General features: G+C 45.6%; 1 non-coding gene across 1 annotated transcript; it reads right to left on the bottom strand.

Moving 5' to 3' along the window:
• Positions 1 to 17,911: 17,911 nt before the first annotated feature.
• Positions 17,912 to 18,018, bottom strand: LOC128058111 (U6 spliceosomal RNA). The gene has a single exon (XR_008200402.1). It is a non-coding gene; the product is annotated as a U6 spliceosomal RNA (small nuclear RNA).
• Positions 18,019 to 21,927: the final 3,909 nt, after the last annotated feature.

Raw genomic sequence — 21,927 nt, 5'->3', positions numbered from 1 at the left:
TTTGTTCTGTCTTGTCCTCCGTCTTTCGGTGATGGGGCTGATGGCCTGGCTGGGCGATTGACCCATTTTGTCCAGGGGACGCAGTCATGTGATGGGTCAGGAAGAGTGTCTGTAAACGTGAGGCTCCTCTGGGGCCTTGGGATACTGTGGTCCAGAGGTTAATCAATACACTGAAATGTGTATGCAATAGAGAAAGGGGAAATGTATGAATCTATCGTCATTGTTCGGTTGCTAAGCTGTGTCTGGCTCTTTGTGACCCTATGGACTAAATCTACCTATCTACATATATAAATTTATACACACACACACTATTCTGTGTATATGCATGATGTGTGTCTATATATACACATGTGTATGTGTGTGTGTTTGTGTGTGCTCAGTTACTCAGTCCTGTCAGACTTTTTGTGACCCCTTGGACTGTAGCTCACCAGGCTCCTCTGTCCATGGGATTTCCCAGACAAGAATACTGGAGTGGGTTGCCATTTCCTTCTCCAGGGGATCTTCCCCACCCAGGGACTGAAACCCATCTCCTGCATTGGCAGGTGGATTATTTACCACTGAGCCACCTGGGAAGCCTGTGTGTGTGTGTGTGTGTGTGTGTGTGTGTGTGAAAGTCCCTCAGTGGTGTCCAACTCTTTGTGACCCCATGGACTATAGCCTGCCAGGCTCCTCTGTCCATGGAATTCTCTACACCAGAATACTGGAGTGGGTAGCCGTTCCCTCCTCCAGGGAATTGTCCTAACCCAGGGGTTGAACCCATGTCTCCTGCATTGCAGGTGGATTCTTTACTATCTGAGTGATATATCTGCAATATATATATATACTGCAGTAGAGCAATCTCACCAGCTAAAGCAGCTGAGCTAGAGAAGAGTTACAGTAATATGGAATAGTTGGTGTAGGAGAGTTAAAAGTCCATCCCTGGCCTCGTGACCAGTGACAGACACAAGATTATAGCAGCTCCTCCTATTTTCTTGCTTGCTCTGTTTTGCACGTATTTTTTGTAGGTATTTACTTTTTAGCCATTTTCTTTCCTTTACTATTCTAAGATGTCTTGCTGGTGGTGAACCACACAGTTTAATCCTCAGGTTACAATTTAAGCCAAGGCGGGAACCTGGCAGAATTGAAGGATAGTTGAAGACGGTTCAGTGATGGACAGGGCTTGGGCTCTTCCCTTTTGGGGTGAGGTGAGATGCATCTGTTTGTATGAGAGACAGCTGCTTGTATTGGACATTGTTGCTGTTGGAAGCTTACATATGTGTCAGATGTATTTGGAGTGCTGAAGGGGTGGAACCTGTAGTCGGTAGCGGGGATTGGTTCTCTCAACTGCCATTTTAGATGTTGGAAGGTTCCCACCCCCATTCCCAAGACTCTTGGAGCCAATTGGTTCTGCAGACCAATTAGCTGCTGATTAGATGCACTTGTGGAAAACTAGAAGGTGGAAGTGATTCAGAGTTTGTTTTCCTCCTGGCAAATGAGGTCATAAAACTGCGCATGCCTGGAGGCACCAGTGGCCACTGGCCTCAGCAGTTCCACATGTGATCCTTAGCTTCTGGGTCTCTCAGACCATTGTGGCAGGAGCCATGAGGGAAACAGCTTCCTGGCCTCCGGGTCACTCCACCGTGGTGAACTCAGCAGTCTTGTGGTAGGCCTGCCTCTTCTGTTTCACCAGCACTTCTGGGATTTGGTAAGGTAAGCACCTAATACTTAAAATAGTGCTTACGGGCCCAGGTGCTTCAGTTGCGTCCAGCCCTTTGCAACCCACGAGGCTCCTCTGTCCATGGGATTCTCCAGGCAAGAATACTGGAGTGGGTTGCCATGCCCTCTGCCAGGGGACCTTCCCAACTCAGAGATCCAGCCCGCATCTCCTGCACTGCAGGTGGGTTCTTTATCCACTGAGCCACCTGGGAAGCCCACTTAATATAGTAAATATCTTTTATTTTCTATTTATTTGTATTTCAATATTGTTGATTTACAATGTTGTGTTAGTTCCAGGTATACAACAAAGTGATATATATATATATATGTATATATATATGTGTGTGTGCGTGTGTGTATATATATATGGGGAAGGGAATGGCAACCCACTCCAGTATTCTTGCCTGGAGAATTCCACGAACAGAGAAGCATAGTGGGCTACAGACCATGGGATCACAAAGAGTCAGAGATGACTGAGCAACTAACACAGACGTATATCTATATGTATCCTTTTCCATAAGTTTGCTTCCTGTGTCTGTGGGTCTATTTCTGGTTTGTATGTCTTAGTATGATCATCTCTAGGCCCACGCATGTCACTATGTATGGCATATTTTCACTCTTTTTCTGCCTGAGTGGTATTCCATTGTCTGTGTGCACCACATCTTCTTTATCCATTCCTCCGTTGATGGACCTTGAGATTGTTCCCATGTCTTGCCTATTGCGAATAGCGCTGCTCTGAACACAGGGGTGCATGACCTTTTTGAATTATAGTTTTGTCTGGATATATGCCCAGGAGCAGGACTGGTGGGTCATATGATAGTTCTGTTTTTAGTTTTCTGAGGAACACCCACCCTGTTTTCCATAGTGATTGCACTGACTTACATTCCCACCAACAGTGTAGAAGAGGTCCTGAGCCTGGCCATTTAAAGGAGTGGAGTGAGTCCATTGCGACTGAAGATGAGATGGCAGAGGGAAGCAGATCATGCCAAGCCCTGCAGGCAGGGGAGGGTCTTGGGTTTAAGCCAAAGCACACGGGGAAATCTTTGAAATCTTCAAGCCTGGAAGTGACATGAAGTCTCTAGTTGCCGCAGGAAGAATCGTCTAGAGGGGTGAGCATGGCAGAAGGTACTGCTACTTAGGAGGCTGCTGCGAAAGTCCGGGAGAGAGATGCTGCTTGTAATAGAGGTGGAGGCAAGTAGACCGATTCAAGATACAATTTGCAGGTAGAATGATTTTTTATTGAACGACCAAATATTGTTTATCGTTTTATCTTAATTAAAAGACTTCTCGGCATACAGCAAAATGGACTTTTTTGGGTGTCTGGGTCAAAATATGGGTCTAAATATTGTAACACCTCTAGATTCATGTGACTAGCACCACACTTGGGATTCAGAACAGCTTCATTACCCCTCACAAAGTCCTCCTTGTGCTATTCTTTTGTAGTCACACCCAACCCCTTCATGCCTGACAGAGCTAGAAGGGTGGGAAACTGAACCCAGACAGAACAGTTATCCATCTGGATCCCAACTGTCTGACCAGTAGTCCTTCTTTACTCAGGAGCATCTAACCAGGCCTAGCCTTTCTCTCAGTTTATTTCAACCTCTTGGCCCACCGTAGGAGTCCTACAGTAAGCCCAGTCCCTCTCTTAGGCAAAGAAGATGCAAGAAAAGCCTTAAGAGCCACATGAGCTGACCAAAAATTTCCACCTCCTGAGACATATCCACAAAGTTAGTAATGGGGGATGGCAATTTATTTTTAGGCACATAAATAATTTAGGTCAGAATACTCCAGGTAGGATTGCACTATAGCTGAAAACAAACCTCAGTTTGCATGGTGATAAAGTGATTTCAATAAGCATCATTGCTAAAAGCATAAGCATTTTAATTAGCTCATCTATAACTCTGCAGGGCCTGCTGAGATATAAATATACATATATATTCATAATACAGATTGTTGTGAATATGCCTGTCATTAGTTGCATCTCTCTCTCCTCCTTTCCTATTATTGTTATGTCACAAAATACCTTCTATCTCTTGAGTGAGAGGAGAGTTCTGTTTACTTATATTCTGGGGTCTTAGAAGATGGACACAATTGTTTTTTCTGGAAAGGGAGAGGGTCCGGGATGGCCTGAAAATGAAAGTCTCTCAGTCGTGTCTGACTTTTTGCAGCCCCATGGACTATACAGTCCATGGAATTCTCCAGGTCAGAACACTGTAGTGAGGGTAGCCTTTCCCTTCTCCAGGGGATCTTCCCAACCCAAGAATTGAACCAGGGTCTCCCGCATTGCGGGCAGATTCCTTACCAGCTGAGCCACAAGGGAAGCTCAAGAATACTGGAGTGGGTAGCCTATCCCTTCTCCAGGGGATCTTCCTGACTGAGGAATTGAATCAGGGTCTCCTGCATTGCAGGCAGATTCTTTACCAGCTGAGCTATCAGGGAATGGCTTACATTTTCTCAGTTCACAAACAAACTTCAAATATCACTTGATCTGGAGTTGCGACTTCCTTGTAAGGAAGTGCTGAGTTGATGGGGTCTTGTCCTGGGTGGAGGCACTAGAGTGCAGGGAAACGTGGGCACGTCCCTATCAGATCGTCATGTGCATCACGCTTGCCCCATTGGACAAAGGTAATCATGCGGCCAAATTCAGAGGCAGTGTGGGAGAGGGCTGCCCAGAGACATTAATGTGGTTCTTTGGGGGCCATCAAAGTGGTGGCAACAGTAATAGTTTGCTGGCGCCTCTAAGAACCTGACCTTCAACCACTGTCCACAGAACAGGGTCCACAGCTGAGTCCCTGTCTAAAGCCTCATGTCCTGTCGCAACTTCTTTGCCAAACTCTCTTAGAATGTTCCTTCTGATACTGACTCACCTTTGGCCGGCCAGTCTTACCCATTAGTCTTGGTTCCCTTTCTGGAGGACACTGCCAGGCTTTGCGAGCCACAGAGAAGAAAGAGGAGCCCTGCCCTGTCTTCAGAAGCCAGCTGTCCAAATGGGGAGATAAAGAGAGGGATGGAAAGTCAGAAAAGGAAGAGCTAAGTAGGAACCAGAGGAGGAGGAGAGAGCTGCTTGACTCCCTCTCACCCTCCATCCCTGCCTCCTTTCTCTTCTCTGCCCTCCTTTTCGTTCTCATAATCTCCACCCAACCTCTCTTCTCATTCTCTGCTCCTCTCAGGCATGGCATCTTCCCAAGGTGAGAGTGAGTCTGGGTCAGCTATGGTATTTGTTAGCTAGTGCTATGTAACGCATTCTCCTCAAACATTGTGGCTTGACACAACGATAAATCTTTCTTGTCTTTCATGATTTCTTTGGGTTAGGAATGGAGGAGTGGCCAAACTGGGTAGTTGTGGATCAGGGGTCTTATGAAGCTGTCAGGATGTCGCCTGGAGTCCCCGAAAGCCTTGACCTTGGCTGGAGGAGCCCCTATCCAAGATGACGCATCACAGGGCTGGCAAGTTGATGCCAGCTGTTGTGGGGAGGCCACTTTCTCCCTGGGAGGGCCTTACACAGGGTCTTTGTGGCATGGTGGCTCCATTCTCCCAGAGCAAGCACGCCAAGACAGCAAGAGCCAGGTGAAAGTTATCCTTTTTACTGCCTCCCCTCAGAAATCCGGGGCTTCCCTGGTGGTCCAGAGGTGAAGAATCCGCCTGCAATGCAGGAGACATGGGTTCAATCCCTGGGTCAGGAAGATCCCCTGGAGGAAGGCATGGCAGCCCACTCCAGTATTCTTGCTGGGAGAATCCCTTGGACAGAGGAGCCTGGTGGGCTACAGTCCATGGACATGCAAAAGAGTTGGATTCTGCTGAGTGACTAAACAACAACAACTCAGATGTCACGTAGCACCACTTTATCCCCATGCCGTTCCTTAGACAGGAACCCCCAGGTATGACCCGCTTTCAAGTGGAGGAGAATCACCTTTTTTTTTTTTTTCTTAAGGGAGTGGTGTCAAGGGATTGGCAGACACATTAGAGCCACTGTGCCTGTAGTTCAAGGGTTCCTCCTGAGGTCAGTCAGCATTCTTTCCCTCTTCAGTAATTTCTGAGGCAGAAACAGTCCCCACCAGGGGGAAACAACTCCAGGAAATGCTGGGAAAAATGACTTCTCAGTAACCGAGTCCTTGCTCCCCAGTGTAAGAAAGCTCTCTTCTCACACAGCCTGAAGCTGATGCTCACCCTTGCGAGGCAAAAGCCAAAATGTGTTTGAAAGGGCAAAGAAGATTTGAGTAGGGAAGGTGGCCAGGAGAGACTGCTGTCAGCCAGGTAAACTGTGAAGAGCAGGCCCTTTCTAAGGATGAACTTCCTGGGACAGTCCCCTGGCTCCCCTTGAAATGAAGTGTATTTAGACTATGTGCTCATGTTTTCCTTCCCCTTGTGTGCTCTCTATGGAATTCATTATCTCTGATTTAGTAAAGTGCCTTACACACCCAAGGAGTCAGTTTAACTAATTCCAGCTCATCAGCTAACATCACTCTCCGCCCGTTGGTGGAATCTGCAAAGATGAGGTTTGACCTGCTGCTGTGAAAGATACGGAAAGGAGAAAGATGGAAACTGGAGCGAGGGGTACTCAGCTCTTGGAAGGAATTGTCTGGGATGTTTAAGGAATAGGTTTTACTTTTTTTGGTCCGTCATCATTTTCTCTGTTCCCATTTTCCACTGGGACTTGTCTCAGAGCCAGCCCTGCTCAGGTTCGGTTCTGCCTGACCGCAGCTGTTCAGAATGACAGGCTTCAGCTCGGGGTCTTTTTTTGAATCTGGTCACAGCACCAGGCATGCAGGGGACACTCCATAGGTGACTATGGAGTGAGCAGGTGCAGAAGGAGGCTGCAGCTAAATGCCGACCTGAGTTCTAGCTCTCGATCTGTTGCCCAGCATCCCAGCACTTGAATCCTGTGGCCTCGATGTTTGTTTCTGTGAAATGAGAGGGGCAGAATTTGATTGAGGAGCCTTGGCATACCCTGGTTCTGGGACATTTCTGTCTATCCCCCCTTTGGAGGGATAAGAACCAGAATCACCAGATGTGACAATATCTAGAGAGATGCTTTAGCTTGAGACCAGCTCTCTTGCTGAGGTGATGGTCCAGTCAGAAGGTAGATGCCCTTTGTGAGCTGGTGCAGGTCAGAGAGCCTCTCTGGACCACAATTGACTCACCTCTAGAATAAAAGGATGTGGCTGCTTTTCTGGCTCTATGTCTTCCACTGCCAAATGTTCCCCCCATCAGCAGCTATCTTGAGTAAGAATCCTGTGGGATTACTTGGGCAGTGCCAAACTTCGGTGGTAGAACACACTTAGCGTGGTCCTGAGTCTCATTTCCTGAAGTGGGGCTGTCAGGATGGTGAGATACAGGCTCCTTTTCCATCAGGGAATCTGTAGTTTGAGAATGAGCCAAATTTGAACATTCAAGGGGCTGTTGATACTGAATCTTTTAGAATTGGAGGCAGTTTTACATATATATATATATTTATTATATATATATATACACACATATATAATAGGTATATGCCTAGAGAATCCCATGGACAGAGGAGCCTGGTTGGCTATGGTCCATAGGGTCGCAAAGAGTCAGACAGGACTGAAGTGACTTAGCGTGCACACACACACGAATATATATATATAAAACAACTTCATTTTTTCCATGAGCCCCAGAGAGACAAAATGAGCAACAGTTTAGCAAATTAATGGTTAAGCTCAGATTGGTCACTTTTAATTGAGTTTCTTCTCCTGCTACTGCTACTGCTGCTAAGTCGCTTCAGTCGTGTCCGACTCTGTGCGACCCCATAGACGGCAGCCCACCAGGCTCCGCCATCCCTGGGATTCTCCAGGCAAGAACACTGCAGTGGGTTGCCATTTCCTTCTCCAATGCATGAAAGTGAAAAGTGAAAGTGAAGTCGCTCAGTCGTGTCCGACTCTTAACGACCCCATGGACTGCAGCCCACCAGGCTCCTCCATCCATGGGATTTTCCAGGCAAGAGTATTGGGGTGGGGTGCCATTGCCGTCTCTGACTACTAGATCTAATTATACTTTCAAGGAGACAAAGGAAAACCAAATCACAGTTCCAGAGCTTTCCCGTGCCAGCATTGAGTGGGAGTTGTCTGAGGTGAGGTGCAGCGTAGTGCCTGTCACATAGTAGGTGCTCAATAAAAACGAGTCAAGACAATGACTGTGTGAATTTCTAGGAGATAAGTGTTACCAAGTCTGTCTTTACCTTTTTTTGGTCACTCTGTGCACCTTGTGGGGTATCAGTTCCCCAGCTAGGGATGGAACCTGGACACTCAGCAGTGAAAGCACCAAGTCTTAATCACTGGACAGCCAGAGAATTCCCTGTTACCAACTCTATCAATAGTAAGGTCTACTGTTTGTTTTGTGGATACAAACTTAGCAATAATTCTTCCAAATCAAATTCCTCATCCCTTAAGCTCTTTCAAACCTCTTTCTGTAAATACCTCAGAGGTATTTTCCTTTTGTTTATTATTATTATTTACCATATTCTTACATCAGTCCCTTTGTCTTATAACAACAAGACCTAGATACATGCGTACTATGGCTCATGTGAAAAAACTGGGTCACTTTCAAACTGATTTATGGGACTGGCCCAAGGGCAACTGTTTACCAAGTTGATTCAGGATTTAAGAAGAAGACGTGCAAGTGAAAAATTATGTATCTTTATTGATTTAGGAAACTTCAGTGTCAAAAGTTATTTGCAAAAGTCTTGCTCCCTTTGTATTCCTAAAAAACTCATTTTCACTGTTATTAATTCACTACTTGTGTCCTAAATAAGGGTATCACAGATTTAATTGATTCTGAACTCACTGATTTTCAAGTTAATGAAGTTGTTTATTTCAGTAACTTCACTTTCGTTTCTTTTCTTCACCATTAAACTTGGTGATATAAATCCCAAACTGATTTGCCTAGCAGCAGAAGGGGCTAAAAATAAGAGATCTCAGTTCTCTGGAAAATTTCCAAATATATATCCTGGGTAATATACCAGTTCAAGACATTATTCTGGCTCTTTCTCTTGAAAGATATTTTCTTTATGATTCCAATCTGTCTTATTATTTAAAGAGAAAGTTGAGTCCTTGGTTTTCATAAAGAACATTTGATGCCTTCTCATTGTCCCCATGAGAATCCCTAAACAGCATGGGATTCTCAGCTCCTGATGATCTAGCGGCAAATCTACCTGCTTGCCACATCCCTTCTTCTGCTCCTTGCTATACACTGCTTATTCCATGTCCCTCCTTCTTCTGCTCCTTGCTATGCACTGCTTATTCCATGTCCCTCCTTCTTCTGCTCCTTGCTATGCACTGCTTATTCCATGTCCCTCCTTCTTCTGCTCCTTGCTATGCACTGCTTATTCCATGTCCCTCAAGTACACGACAAGCTTGAGGAACAGTACTGTATTAGTTATCTCTTGCTGAGTAATAAGTCACCCCAAAGCTTTAAGTGTTGGTCCATGACTTCTGTGGGTCTGGAATCCGGGCGTGGCTCAGCTGGGTTTCTCCTCTCACAAGGCTGCAGTCAAGGTATGGCTGGGACTAGAATCCTCTCAAGGTTCAGCTGGATCAGGATCTGCATCCAAGCTCATTCACTTGGTTGTTGGCAGGATTCCCTTCCTCTTGGACTTGGCTGTTTGTTGGCTGTTGGCCTGAGATCACCTTCCATTCATTGCCAAGGGCGCCTCTCATCCAAGAGAGCATAAGAGCAAGAGAGAGAGAATACCAACAGCCTGGAGGTCACAGTCTTGTGTTAGCTAATCCTGTCACCTTTTGCTGTTTCCTTTGGCTTAGAAGCAAGTTGCTAGGGTCAGCATATCCCAATAGAGAGAGGGTTACACAAAGTCATGAACACTATGAGATGGAGATCGCTGGGGGCCCCGTCAGAAGCAGCAGACCACACATGGTATTTATGGTTCACGTTTATGAAATATGTACTGTGCAGCAGGCATTCTGCTAAGACCTTTCTCATAGGATCCTCACAAAAGATTCTTTTGAATTGACAGTGTTTTCATCTTCATTCTGAGGCTCAGAAACTCTAAGTCATTAGAGGCACGGAAGGGTTAGGTAACTAGCAAGTGGCAGAGGCAGGATTTGATCCTGGTTGCCAGGCTGCTAAGCCTTGAGACAGGTTTCAAATTCCTCATTTCTCTGTTCTTAGAGGTCAGTGAAGGCTCTGTGACATAGGAGCCTGGGAGGTTCTGAGTAACAGCTGAATGAATGAATGGGTGAAGCTAGATCTGGGTCACACTGCAGTTGCTTTTGTCTAAACTCTGGTCCTAGTCCTGATCCAGTCTAAATAATAAATAAATCACCAGGTGGTTAGATAAAGCTGACTTACATTTAATTATTCAGGAGAGCTCTGAATTTTAGGTTCTGGGTCCAAGAGAGGAGATGGGGTTTTGTAAATTGTTCTCATGTGGCAAGCAGATTTCATTACTACAGAGAACTTCCAAAGGATATTCAGGAAATTAGAACACCAGAACCCAGGATCAGAGATTATGGAGTTATAGGGGAGACTGCCATGAGTTCAAGAGGAATATTAGTGCAGAAATTGGAAGGTGGAATCGGCAGCTAATTGTTGGCAGGGTTTTTAATCAGACTTCCTCTTTTTAGAGAAGAATTAGATTGAAGCTAGCAGGCATGTGCTTAGCTGAACTGGAGATAGACTGGTGGTGTGTTCGTGGCAGAATGGGTTAAGGAGGCATGGGCAAGCAGGGTCCTGGCACAGAAAGATGGCTCTTCCTGCGCCCAGCAGACCTTGACTCCCCAGTCCTTTTTATAGTTTTCCACGGTCGGGATTCATTGAGGTGTTTGGGCTCCTGTAGGAACAAGGCAGTAGGACCCAGATGCCCTGGCTGCTGGATAAGCCTGCTGTTATATGGGCCCTGTGACACTTGGCATTTGAGGATGTCCATGCAGTACCCAGCACTGAGGGGTAGATCAAGTGCTTCCTCTTAGGGTCTTTTTTTTTTTTAGTTTATGTGTTTATTTGATTATACTGGGTCTTAGTTGCAGCATGTGGGATCTTTAGTTGTGGCATGCAGGCGCTTTGTTGTAGTATGTGGGATCCGATTCCCCAGCTAGGAATTGAATCTGGGCCCCCTTCATTGGGAGCATGGAGTCTTAGTCCCTGGACCACCAGGGAAGTCCCTCTCTTGGGGTCTTATCCATGCCTTATAATGAACCTCCAGAGTGAAACTGAGGAAGACTGAACACCCAACTAGCCCCTTCTCCAAGAGGAAATGATGTGGTAATCAATTCATCACGTTTCCCTGCTGACAATGGACCACGATGGATCCCAGTGTTTAACGGCATCAGACTAATAGCTGAGTAGCCACTGGGTTGGTGGGCTGTTAGGGCCAGGGTCTCCTGGTCTTGGGATCTGGGCTGTCAGCTGTCACCTCTCTGAACCTCTCTTCTGGATCCCAAGTGGAGTGCCTGCAGCCCCCACCTTCAGATACTTCTTTTTGTTGATGTGATTGTTTGTGTTCTGAATTAAGACCATGGGTACAAATGAAGCTAATTTGTTTCTCTCTTTGCAGCTGGCGCAGGAAACATTCTGTCTCCGAGGTGCCATTTGCAACTGACCTCATACATTATTTATTGGTTTTATAATTTAGCCCAGCCTTTCAGATGCATGCAGGATGTCATCTGCTCATGGGTATTATTATCTCCAGTTTATAAATAAGGGAACGAGACCTAAGAAGTGGGGACAGGGGTTTTCCAGGGTCATGCAGTCAGTCAAGGGGAGACTCGGAGGCAGGTTTTCTGACTCTGGACTCCAGGTTCTTTGGGCTCCCACGCCTGCCGCATGCACGGCTGCCCACAGAGTCACACCCGGGGCTCTCACTGTCCTTCTGTTATCATGCAGTGACACCTGGGCGGTGCTCTGTTGTTTGGTGAGGTTGGGCTGTGAGCAAAGGGCAAGCTTAGGAGCCAAGTGAAGAGGTAAACTTAAAAACTAATCATTTATTTGGTTGCACTGGGTCTTAGTTGCTGCATGTGGGATCTAGTTCCCTGACCAGGCCCCTTGCATTCAGAACACAGAGTCCTAGCCACAGGACCACCAGGTAAGTCCAAAGAAGAGGTAACCTTAGAAAAGAAGGAAGCCAATGAAACAGCAGGGTAGAGGGGTTGTGTACCCATCTCCCATCTCGAGGAAATGAACGATTTAGTGACACAGGGGACTTACCACCCAGGTGCAAAAACAGGGGAGGCGGTGCCCGGTCCCACTTCCTGGCTCCGCCCCCAGGGTAGGTCGGGGCCACATCTTTGTCCATCATCTTTTCTTCGCTGGAGCATCTCATCTTGGCTGAGTGACAGAGGCTGCTGTTCCCCCATCAACACCACTTAGAGGCCGGGGGCTTGGCGAGAGGCAGTTACTGCCCCTAGAGGTCTGGAAGGCAGGCAGGAGCGGCCCCAACAGTGGCATGCCCCCTGATCCTATTCAACCTGAAGGTAAAGGCTGATCAACGGAACAAGAATGTGATAAGGAATGGTGTGTGTGCCATTCGGACAGAACCTCCTCTGGCGTGCTCGCTCTTGTCTTTTTGCCTCCTTGAAGTCCCCAACCTCCTCAGGATGGCCTCTTTGGTCCCCAGCAGCCTTCCCCTACTGGAGTGTTCATCATTTCCTGCTTGGTCTTGGCAAGTCTCCACCTCTCCCATGAGTTGGAGAGCAAGTGAGCTGGTGTGTCAGACCGTGTCATCTCCAGGGAGCAGGGGGAGAGAGGAGTTGTCTCTTACCTGCACTGGGTCTGGCCAGCTCATTCCCATTGTGCCATGGATTTGAACAATCCCCAAACTGAGATTAACTCTGCAAGGCCAAGACCCAGATTTGTACCAGACATCGAGCAAATCTTCCCTGAACCCATCCCATGGTCAGGCTCCGGGGCTGGGCAGATGTTACAGGGGAAGAAAAGGGTGACGTCAACACTCAAGCCCTGGGCCTGGACCTGAGCAGCCCCCAAAGGGGCCAGTTCCTGTTCTCCCTCCCTGGTTCAGAGGACAAGCCAGAGATGCATGGCCTCGTGGCGGTGATGTGATGTTGAACTGTCAGTATCCTCGGCAGAGGTGTGGGAAAGGAGTGGGGAGAGTTCCCCAGGGCAGTGTAGGCAAATGGAGCAAGGACCACACTGCTGGCTGGGCTGCACAACAGCTTTCAGAATCCAGATGATGCTCTTCAGCTTTTCTCTAGAGGGAGCGCCTCACCGTTTTCCCAGAGAACTACCCGTCCTCTGCGCCTCACTGGCAGCGCCCCTTCATGGCCCTCAAGCACTTGTCCACAAAGAGGAAGCTCTTCCGGCCTTTGTCTCCAGGATCTAAGTACCTTCTGCTGGCCCATCGATTAGAAAAGTGGGGAGGCTTCTGACTTACAGCTTGATGGGAGAGAAAGTGGACAGTATTACCAGAGGGGGGCTGACTTGATGCCCGGAGGTCAGGAGGACCACGAAGACAGCTTGTACCAACTTTGCTTCTTTCATAATTCCCTGTACTCACCCAAAGGTAGACCCCCTTGAAGGACCCCGGCAAGTCAAAATCTCTCTGAAGAGATTCTGAATAATATCTTTTTACAGATGAAGCTGCAGAAAAACATCCAGAGAGAAATGACTCATTATTTCCTATTCCATTTACAGGACTCATTCTGGGCTTATAAGTAAATTCCTCATCACTCGCTTGAAGGTAATAAAGCTTGTTTAGTTTCTGCTCTGAAGTTTTGTGTCCCCACTTGCCTTTTTTCTGCCATCCAGCTGTGTCTCACTTTACCTTACTCACCACCGGTTGGTGTGTGTTTAAGGAATGAAAAATAATTTTAATATTTGCCAAGGTAAAATATAATTAGGTTGGTAGATCTGCTGTTTGAAAGGGCATGAACAGAGTCCTCAGACTAAAGAGAAATTATTTTGGGATTGTCTTCTGTTTTCGATTATTTCTATTATCTATCTCTTCTATTACCACGGGTAATCAAGAAATGGATCATGTTCAAAAAAAAAAAAAAAAAAAAAAGCCAAAACAGAACAAAGTAAACAAAAAACCACTACTAGGAAACGAGGTAGGAGGGAAAAAAGTGAATGAACCATATAGGTGCTTTGCCCATTATCAATCTCTTGATCCACCCATCCATCCACCCGGTGTTTCTAACGTGCCTGCATATGCAAGGCATGATTCTCCTGGGAACTGCGTATCAGAGTAGAAATCCCACAAGCTTTAAAGCCACACTGGCCTGAGTTAGAATCCTAGCTACAAATTTGTGCTGGTTGTGTAAACTACAAAACTCAGGCTTGGCTTCATGTTGCTCAGCTATTAAGGTTTCCAAATCCTTTTCTTATAGGACTGTTAAATACCTGAACAAACACCTGATATCTGAAGGGTTTCCTACACATTGTTTCACTCTTCCTTATCTAGGTCCTGATTTAACTGATATGCACCTTTAAGAAAAGTCACTTTAAACTGGAGCTTGCTATGACCTTCCCATCTTGCCATTTTGTGAAAAGAAGTAACCGAAGAAAATTCCAGTAGGTGATATGGCAAATAAGAGGGCCCAAGGCATCTTGCGTGTTAACGTTTTCCAGGGATTTCCGAGTTCCTCAGAAGACAACACAAACTTTCAGAGCTTGAGCATCCTGGGCACTGGGTCAAGGCGAATGTCCTTGAGACGTCACCTGTGCATTCGGTTACACTGAGCTGGTCTTGGGAATCTGCTGCCCGTAATCTCCATCATGCTACGTGCAGATTCCTTGGGGAGCTGCCATCGCATTAGATAAGCAGATTCAACTTCAGCAACAGATGTGGTTTTGCATTCCCATGCCAGAAGCTATCAGGACGCATCATGCCACCCACCTGGTTTGCTTCAGTGACCACTAAATGCCTGAGTGTCCTGGCATTCTCTCAACTGGACATTCATCCCCTCTGGTTCTGTTCATCCTCTGTGCCTGGGTTTCTCAGCCCAGGGTTTCTGACACTGTTGACCTTTTGGGTTGGGTAACTCTTTGTTATGAAGGACAGTTCTGTCCATGTTTGGCAGCAGCCCTGGCCTCTACTCACTAGATGCTGGTAATACCCCCTCAGTTATGACAACCAAAAATGTCTCTAGACGTTTCCAAATGCACCCTTGGAAATGCACCTTTCCAAATGCGTCTGCCACTGCTCTAGCATAACCTGCGTTTCCTGTTGTCACCGGGAACCTCATCCTTGTCTTCTCCGGCTTTTCCTGCTTGACTTTTCTCTGTTTGAAACTTGGTTCTGCCTGGGTTGTCTCAGATGGGGACTGTCCCTTCTCCTGCATCTTACCAACCCAGAGGTCAGGAGGTGGAGTAATTGTCCTCCTTCCTTCTCATCACTGCGCTGGAACAAGCCTTTCTACTCTGCCCACAAAAATCTGCTCCTCTGAAACTCATGCCATCTGATAGTGCTCTTCTTTCTTCCTGATGCATCATCCACTGACAGCTGCACCTTTCTCCCTCATCATGGGAGAATTCGGTACCTGACTGGCCCTGTTATTCCTCCTCTGAACACCGTCCTCATTCTTAGTGTCTTTAGTGTCTGTATTGATGACTCATCCAACATCATGGCCTCTCAGTTCCTGATCTCATCTTTATTGACCTTTTAATTTTCCCAATAAATGATGGAGCACTGATGACTTGCCAGGCACTATTCTAGCTCCAAGGGTTATAGATGTAATTGGGTAGACAAGATCTCTGCCCTCATGAAATTTACATTATAAATATGCTCAGAGAAGTGCAAGCAATAAGCAGACAAGAAAACTTCATTTTGCTAGTTGATATTAAAGGAATAAGGAGGCTGTTTTGGATAGGGAATAATAGGGTTGAGGGGGTGGGTTTGCATTGAAGGGCAAAGGATGTCCTCTCTGAGATGTGAAATGCTGAATTGAGACTTGAAAGGTAAAAAAGGGTTGACCATACAAAGAGCCAGGGGCGGAAAATACAGGAAGATGAAACCAGAAGTCTAAAAAGGCTTTGGAGTGGTAATGAGCATGGGGTGTTCAAGGAATAGAAAATCGGCGTAAGTGGCTGGAGCAGTGAGTAGAGAGGATGGCACTGGATGAGATATATTTGTGAAGTAGATGTATGCACCTTTGCTGATGTGATTGTATCTTGGGTGCACAAAGTTGAATTGATCATTCTCCTCCATTTATTATACCGTTGCTGGTCTGTGGCTGCTGTCTTTTACATTTTAAAATATGTTATTTTCCCACCTTATCTCTCATTTCCAATCCAATTCCCCTACCTTCCATATATTCCCATTTTTGTGTATTTATCTTCTGATTATATTATTCCATTCCACTTTCCATATGTCTATTTATATGCACATATCCATGTTTGTTGTATTTCAAAGTATTTTTGTTAGTGGTATTGTGCAGTTGATCTTGTTTCTCTTTAAATTTTTCATTCAGCTTCGGTTTTTGAGGTTTCTTCATATTGCTGTATGTTATCTATTCAGTTTCATTAACTAGAAATTAACATAGTGTTAATAATATTGGCCGCATAATATTCTATCATATATACCTGCACCTTTCAATGATCTGGTCTTCCCTTGTGGCTCAGCTGGTTAAGAATCTTCCTGCAATGCAGGAGACCTGGGTTCGATCCCTGGGTTGGGAAGATCCCCTGGAGAAGGGAAAGGATACCCACTCCAGTTTTCTGGCCTGGAGAATTCCATGGGCTGTATAATCCATGGGGTCGCAAAGAGTCAGTCACGACTGAGCAACTTTCACTTTTCAATGATCTATTTCTCAGTTGGTGGCTACCCAATTTGTTTCAGATTATTTACAATAAGCAACACTGTACCTATGCTCCCCAGTGAGACCTACTCTGGGATATGTCCCCCAAAGTGGAAATGTTGGGTCATAAAATATGAGCATTGTTTAATTTCACTAGTTTGATCTAAATTCTATAGCTGTGTACCCTTCTCATTAGAAAAACTCTGATGGCTCAGAGGTGAAGAATCCACCTGCAGTGGAGGAGACATGCGAGCCGTGGACTCGATCCCTGGGTGGGGAAGATCCCCTGGAGGAGGAAATGGCAGCCCCCTCCAGGATTCTTGCCTGGAGAATGCCATGGACAGAGGAGCCTGGTGGGCCACAGTCAAGCGGTTGCAAAGCGTCAGACGTGGCTGAGCGCGCATGCATGTGGCACTCATTAGCCAGGCATGGTTTTCTCCGTGTTTATCACCAGTTCAGCTTAAAGCCCTCCCGTGGTGTGTGACACTATTCTCTGAATGCTCAGTCACATTAGCCATTCTGTTAATTTTTCTTTTAAAGAAATATCTTCCAGTTTTTGTCCTGCTCCAAACTGAGATGGTTGCTGTCCAGGGCAGCTGTCGTCCAAGGTCTCCCTTCACCATCACTCTGGGGCTTTTCTTCTCTTCTTTCCTGCATTTGTGGGTTTTTACCTCTTCCTCTTTCTTGGGATACTCTTTCTCTCTTTTTTTTTTTTTTAAATTTTTTTGAAGATTGTTGCTTTACTATATTGTTCTGGTTTCTGCCATACATCAACAGGATGTATGATGTATGATGTGCCATACATCAGCCACATACATATATGCCCTCCCTCTTGAATCTCCCTCCTACCTCCCACCCTTCCCCACCCTCTAGGTTGTCACAGAGCCCTGGGTTGAACTCCCTCTGTCACAGAGTAGACCCCGCTGGCTATCTGTTTTACACATAGGAATGTATATGTGTCTGTCCTACTCTGAATTCGGCCCGTCCTCTCCCTCCCACACTGTGTCCACAAGCCTGTTCTCTTATGCCTGCATCTCCATTGCTGCAAATAGGTTCATCAGTACCATCGTTCTAGATTCCACACACCTGTGTTAATTAATATACTATATTTGTCTTTCTGACTTCCTTTGCTCTAGGTTCATCCACCTCATTAAGACTCACTCAAATGCATTCTTTTTGTTTTTTTTTTAAAGCCAAGTAACATTCCATTCGGAGAAGGCAATGGCACCCCACTCCAGTACTCTTGCCTGGAAAATCCATGGATGGAGGAGCCTGGTAGGCTGCAGTCCATGGGGTCGCTAAGAGTCAGACACGACTGAGTGACTTCACTTTCACATTTTATTTTCATGCATTGGCGAAGGAAATGGCAACCCACTCCAGTGTTCTTGCCTGGAGAATCCCAGGGACGGGGAAGCCTGGTGGGCTGCCGTCTATGGGGTCGCAGAGTCGGACACGACTGAGGCAACTTAGCAGCAGCAACATTCCATTGCATAAAATATATGTAATGCATCATAAATTGGCATGTCATCCTGGCACAGGGACCAGGCTACTCTTCTCTGTATTGCTCCAGTTTTGGTGTATGTGCTGTTGAAGCAAGCACACCCTCTTGTGTTTGTGACACACATCCTCCTGTAGCTTTCTGAGAAATGACAGAAATTTCACTGTGAGTGTTCTATATCTGAAAATGTCTTTATAGGACTTTCACATTTAATGAAAAGTTTGGATATGAAATTCTTGGTTGGAAATAATTTCCCTACAATCCAACAGCATTGCTTATTGAATTCTACCTTCTAGTGATGCTGTTGAGAAGTTCAGGACTATTCTGATTTTTGGTACTGTGTGTATGTATGTGTGTGTGTGTATTTTTTTTTTTTCTGCTCAGGAACTTTAGCATCCTCTCTTTGTCCTCAGTTCTGAAATATAAAAATGATGGGTTTCAATGTGGGTCTATTTTTATCTCTTGCACTGAGAACTTTGTGAGTCTTTCAATATGGAAAAACAGTGTGGAAACAGGTTTTCTCTCTAGAGTGCCTGCTGTTTGGAGTTGAACTTCTTGAAAGTGTTAGACACTCAGTTGTGTCCAACTCTTTGTGACCCCATAGACTGCAGCCCACCAGGCTCCTCTGTCCATGGAATTCTCCAGGTAGGAATACTGGAGTGGGTTGCCATTTCCTTCTCCAGGGGATCTTCCCTTTTCTATATGTTTGCTCTGCTTACTAACACTTCTAGTGGTTTTTAAAAGACATTTATTTATTTGGCTGTCAGTTCAGTCAGTCAGATCAGTCGCTCAGTCGTGTCCGACTCTTTGCGACCCCATGAATCGCAGCACACCAGGCCTCCCTGTCCATCACCAACTCTCGGAGTTCACCCAAACTCATGTCCATCGAGTCAGTGATGCCATCTAGCCATCTCATCCTCTGTCATCCCTTTCTCCTCCTGCCCCCAATCCCTCCCAGCATCAGAGTCTTTTCCAATGAGTCAACTCTTCGCATGAGGTGGCCTAAGTATTGGAGTTTCAGCTTTAGCATCATTCCTTCCCAAGAACAGCCAGGACTGATCTTCTTTAGGATGGACTGGTCGGATCTCCTTGCAGTCCAAGGGACTCTCAAGAGTCTTCTCTAACACCACAATTCAAAAGCATCAATTCTTCAGTGCTCAGCTTTCTTCACAGTCCAGTTCTCACATCCATATATGACCACTGGAAAAACCATAGCCTTGACTAGACGGACCTTTGTTGGCAAAGTAATGTCTCTGCTTTTGAATATGCTATCTAGGTTGGTCTTAACTTTCCTTCCAAGGAGTAAGCATCTTTTAATTTCATGGCTGCAGTCATCATCTGCAGTGATTTTGGCCCCCCCCCCCCAAAACAAAGTCTGACACTGTTTCCAGTGTTTCCCCATCTATTTCCCATGAAGTGATGGGACTGGATGCCATGATCTTCGTTTTCTGAATGTTGAGCTTTAAGCCAACTTTTTCACTCTCCTCTTTCACTTTCATCAAGAGGCTCTTTAGTTCCTCTTCACTTTCTGCCATAAGGGTGGTGTCATCTGCATATCTGAGGTTATTGATATTTCTCCCGGCAATCTTGGTTCCAGCTTGTGCTTCTTCCAGCCCAGCGTTTCTCATGATGTACACTGCATATAAGTTAAATAAGCAGAGTGACAATATACAGCCTTGAAGTACTCCTTTTCCTATTTGGAACCAGTCTGTTGTTCCATGTCCAGTTCGAACTGTTGCTTCCTGACCTGCATATAGGTTTCTCAAGAGGCAGGTCAGGTGGTCTGGTATGCCCTTCTCTTTCAGAATTTTCCACAGCTTATTGTGATCCACACAGTCAAAGGCTTTGGCATAGTCAATAAAGCAGAAGTAGATGTTTTTCTGGAACTCTCTTCCTTTTTCCATGATTTGGCTGTATCAGGTCTTAATTCCAGCATGTGAGATTTGCATTGCATCATTCAGGATCTTTCGTTGCACTGCACAGACTCTCTAGTTGGGGTGCATGGGCTCAGTAGCTGTGGGTTGCACGGGCTTAGTTGCTCCGTGGCTTGTGGGGTCTTAGACATGGGATCCCTTTGACCAGGGATTGAACCCAAATCCCCTGAATTGCAAGGTGGGTTCTTAACCACTGGACAGCCAGGAAACTCCCTCTAGTGGGTTTTAAGTTTCTACTGTCGTATTTTTATTCTTTAAATGGCTCCTTTTTGGAGTCTCTGAATATTTTAAAAGGTATCTTGGTCTTGTTTGGTAAATACATTTTCTTTGAGACATTAATGATAGTTTAAAGAAAAGTTTTATCTTCTGCATGCTCCCTGCTTCTCTAATCTCCCCCAACCCAATATGTTTGTTTTAATTTTTATTACTCATTTTAGGTTTCCTCAAATTTCTTGTTATCTTTGGTTGTCTGTTAGTCATTGAAAGGAACATGAGAAAGCTCATCTGACTTCTGTGTTGCTCTTCATGGCTTTCACTGTAGGGTGAAGCCTGGGTACTTCACCGGGTACTGTTTCACTGGGTAACTGCTGATCTCAGTATCTTTATATTTGATTTTTTTAATAAAAATTTTTTAAAATTGGGTAATAATTGCTTTACAAAGTCATGTTGATTTCTGCCATACAACAACTCAAACCAGTCATACCTGTATGTATATCCCTTCCTTCTTGAGCCTCCCTCCCACTCCACCCCCAACTCTCCCTTCTAGGATGTTACAGAGCACCAAACTGGGTTCCCTGTGTTATATGGCAGCTTTCCACTAGCTATTAGCATCTGCTTTAGATATGGTAGTTTATATACATCAATGCTGCTTTCAGTTCACCCCAGCCTCTCCTTCGCCTGCTGTGTCCCTGAGTCTGTTCTCTATGCCTCTGTCTCTATTCCTACCCTGCAAATATGTTCAGCAGTCTCATTTTTCTACATTCCATGTGTGTGCATGCTGAGTTGCTTCAGTCATGTCCAACTCTTTGAGACTCTATGGACTGTAGCCCACCAGGCTCCTCTGTCCATGGGATTCTCCAGGCAAGAATACAGGCGTGGGTTGCCATGCCCTCCTCCAAGGGATCTTCCGGACCCAGGGATTGAACCCACATCTCTTATGTCTTCTGCATCGGCAGGTGGGTTCTTTACCACTACCACCACCTAGGAAGTCCTAGATTACACATATATGCACTAATATATGGTATTTGTTCTTCTCTTTCTGACTTACCTCACTGTATAATAGGCTCTAGGTTCATCCACCCCTCTAGAACTGACTCAAATCCGTTCCTTTTTACGGCTGAGTAGTATCCCATTGTATCCGTGTGCTGCAGCTTCTTTACTGAGCATCTTTGAGTGCCTGCTCAGTCTCCTCAGTCATGTCCGACTCTTTGCAACCTCATGGACTGTAGCCCACCAGGCTCCTCTGTCCATGGGATTTCCCAGGCAAGAATACTGGAGTGGGTAGCCATTCCTTTCTCCAGGGTAAGTATTTTTACACCTTTTCTATTAGGCTGGCTAGATTTCTCAGGCATGTGTTAGTCTCCTGGTTGAAGGATTTATCCTGACAGAGTTCTGGAAGCTGAGGTAGGCGGATAAGTCTAGGGAAGAAAAGTGGAATTTTAACAATCAGTGTGGTTCTCTTAGTTAATGCTCATATTTTTGGTACAGTTTAAGTTGTCCCTCAATTTTCCTTGATGTACCCCAATCCAGGGAGACCACTTTTACCTTCTTTAAAGCACTGGTTCTCAAAGTATAGTCTGTGAGCCTTTAGGAGTCACTCAGACCCTTTTAGGGGGTCAGCAAGATTAAAACTGTTTTCTTCAATATAGTGAAAATGAGTGTACTACCCAAAGCAATCTATAGAGTCAATGCAATCCCTATCAAGCTACCAATGGTATTTTTCACAGAACTAGATCAAATAATTTCACAATTTGTATGGAAATACAAAAAACCTCAAATAGCCAAAGCAATCTTGAGAAAGAAGAATGGAACTGGAGGAATCACCCTGCCTGACTTCAGGCTCTACAGAGCCACAGTC

This window comes from Budorcas taxicolor, chromosome 1 (assembly GCF_023091745.1).
Source record: "Budorcas taxicolor isolate Tak-1 chromosome 1, Takin1.1, whole genome shotgun sequence".
In the NCBI taxonomy this organism is placed as follows: Eukaryota; Metazoa; Chordata; class Mammalia; order Artiodactyla; family Bovidae; genus Budorcas; species Budorcas taxicolor.
The sequence above is the reverse complement of the archived record's forward strand: the minus strand, read 5'-3'. Positions and strand labels throughout refer to the sequence as shown.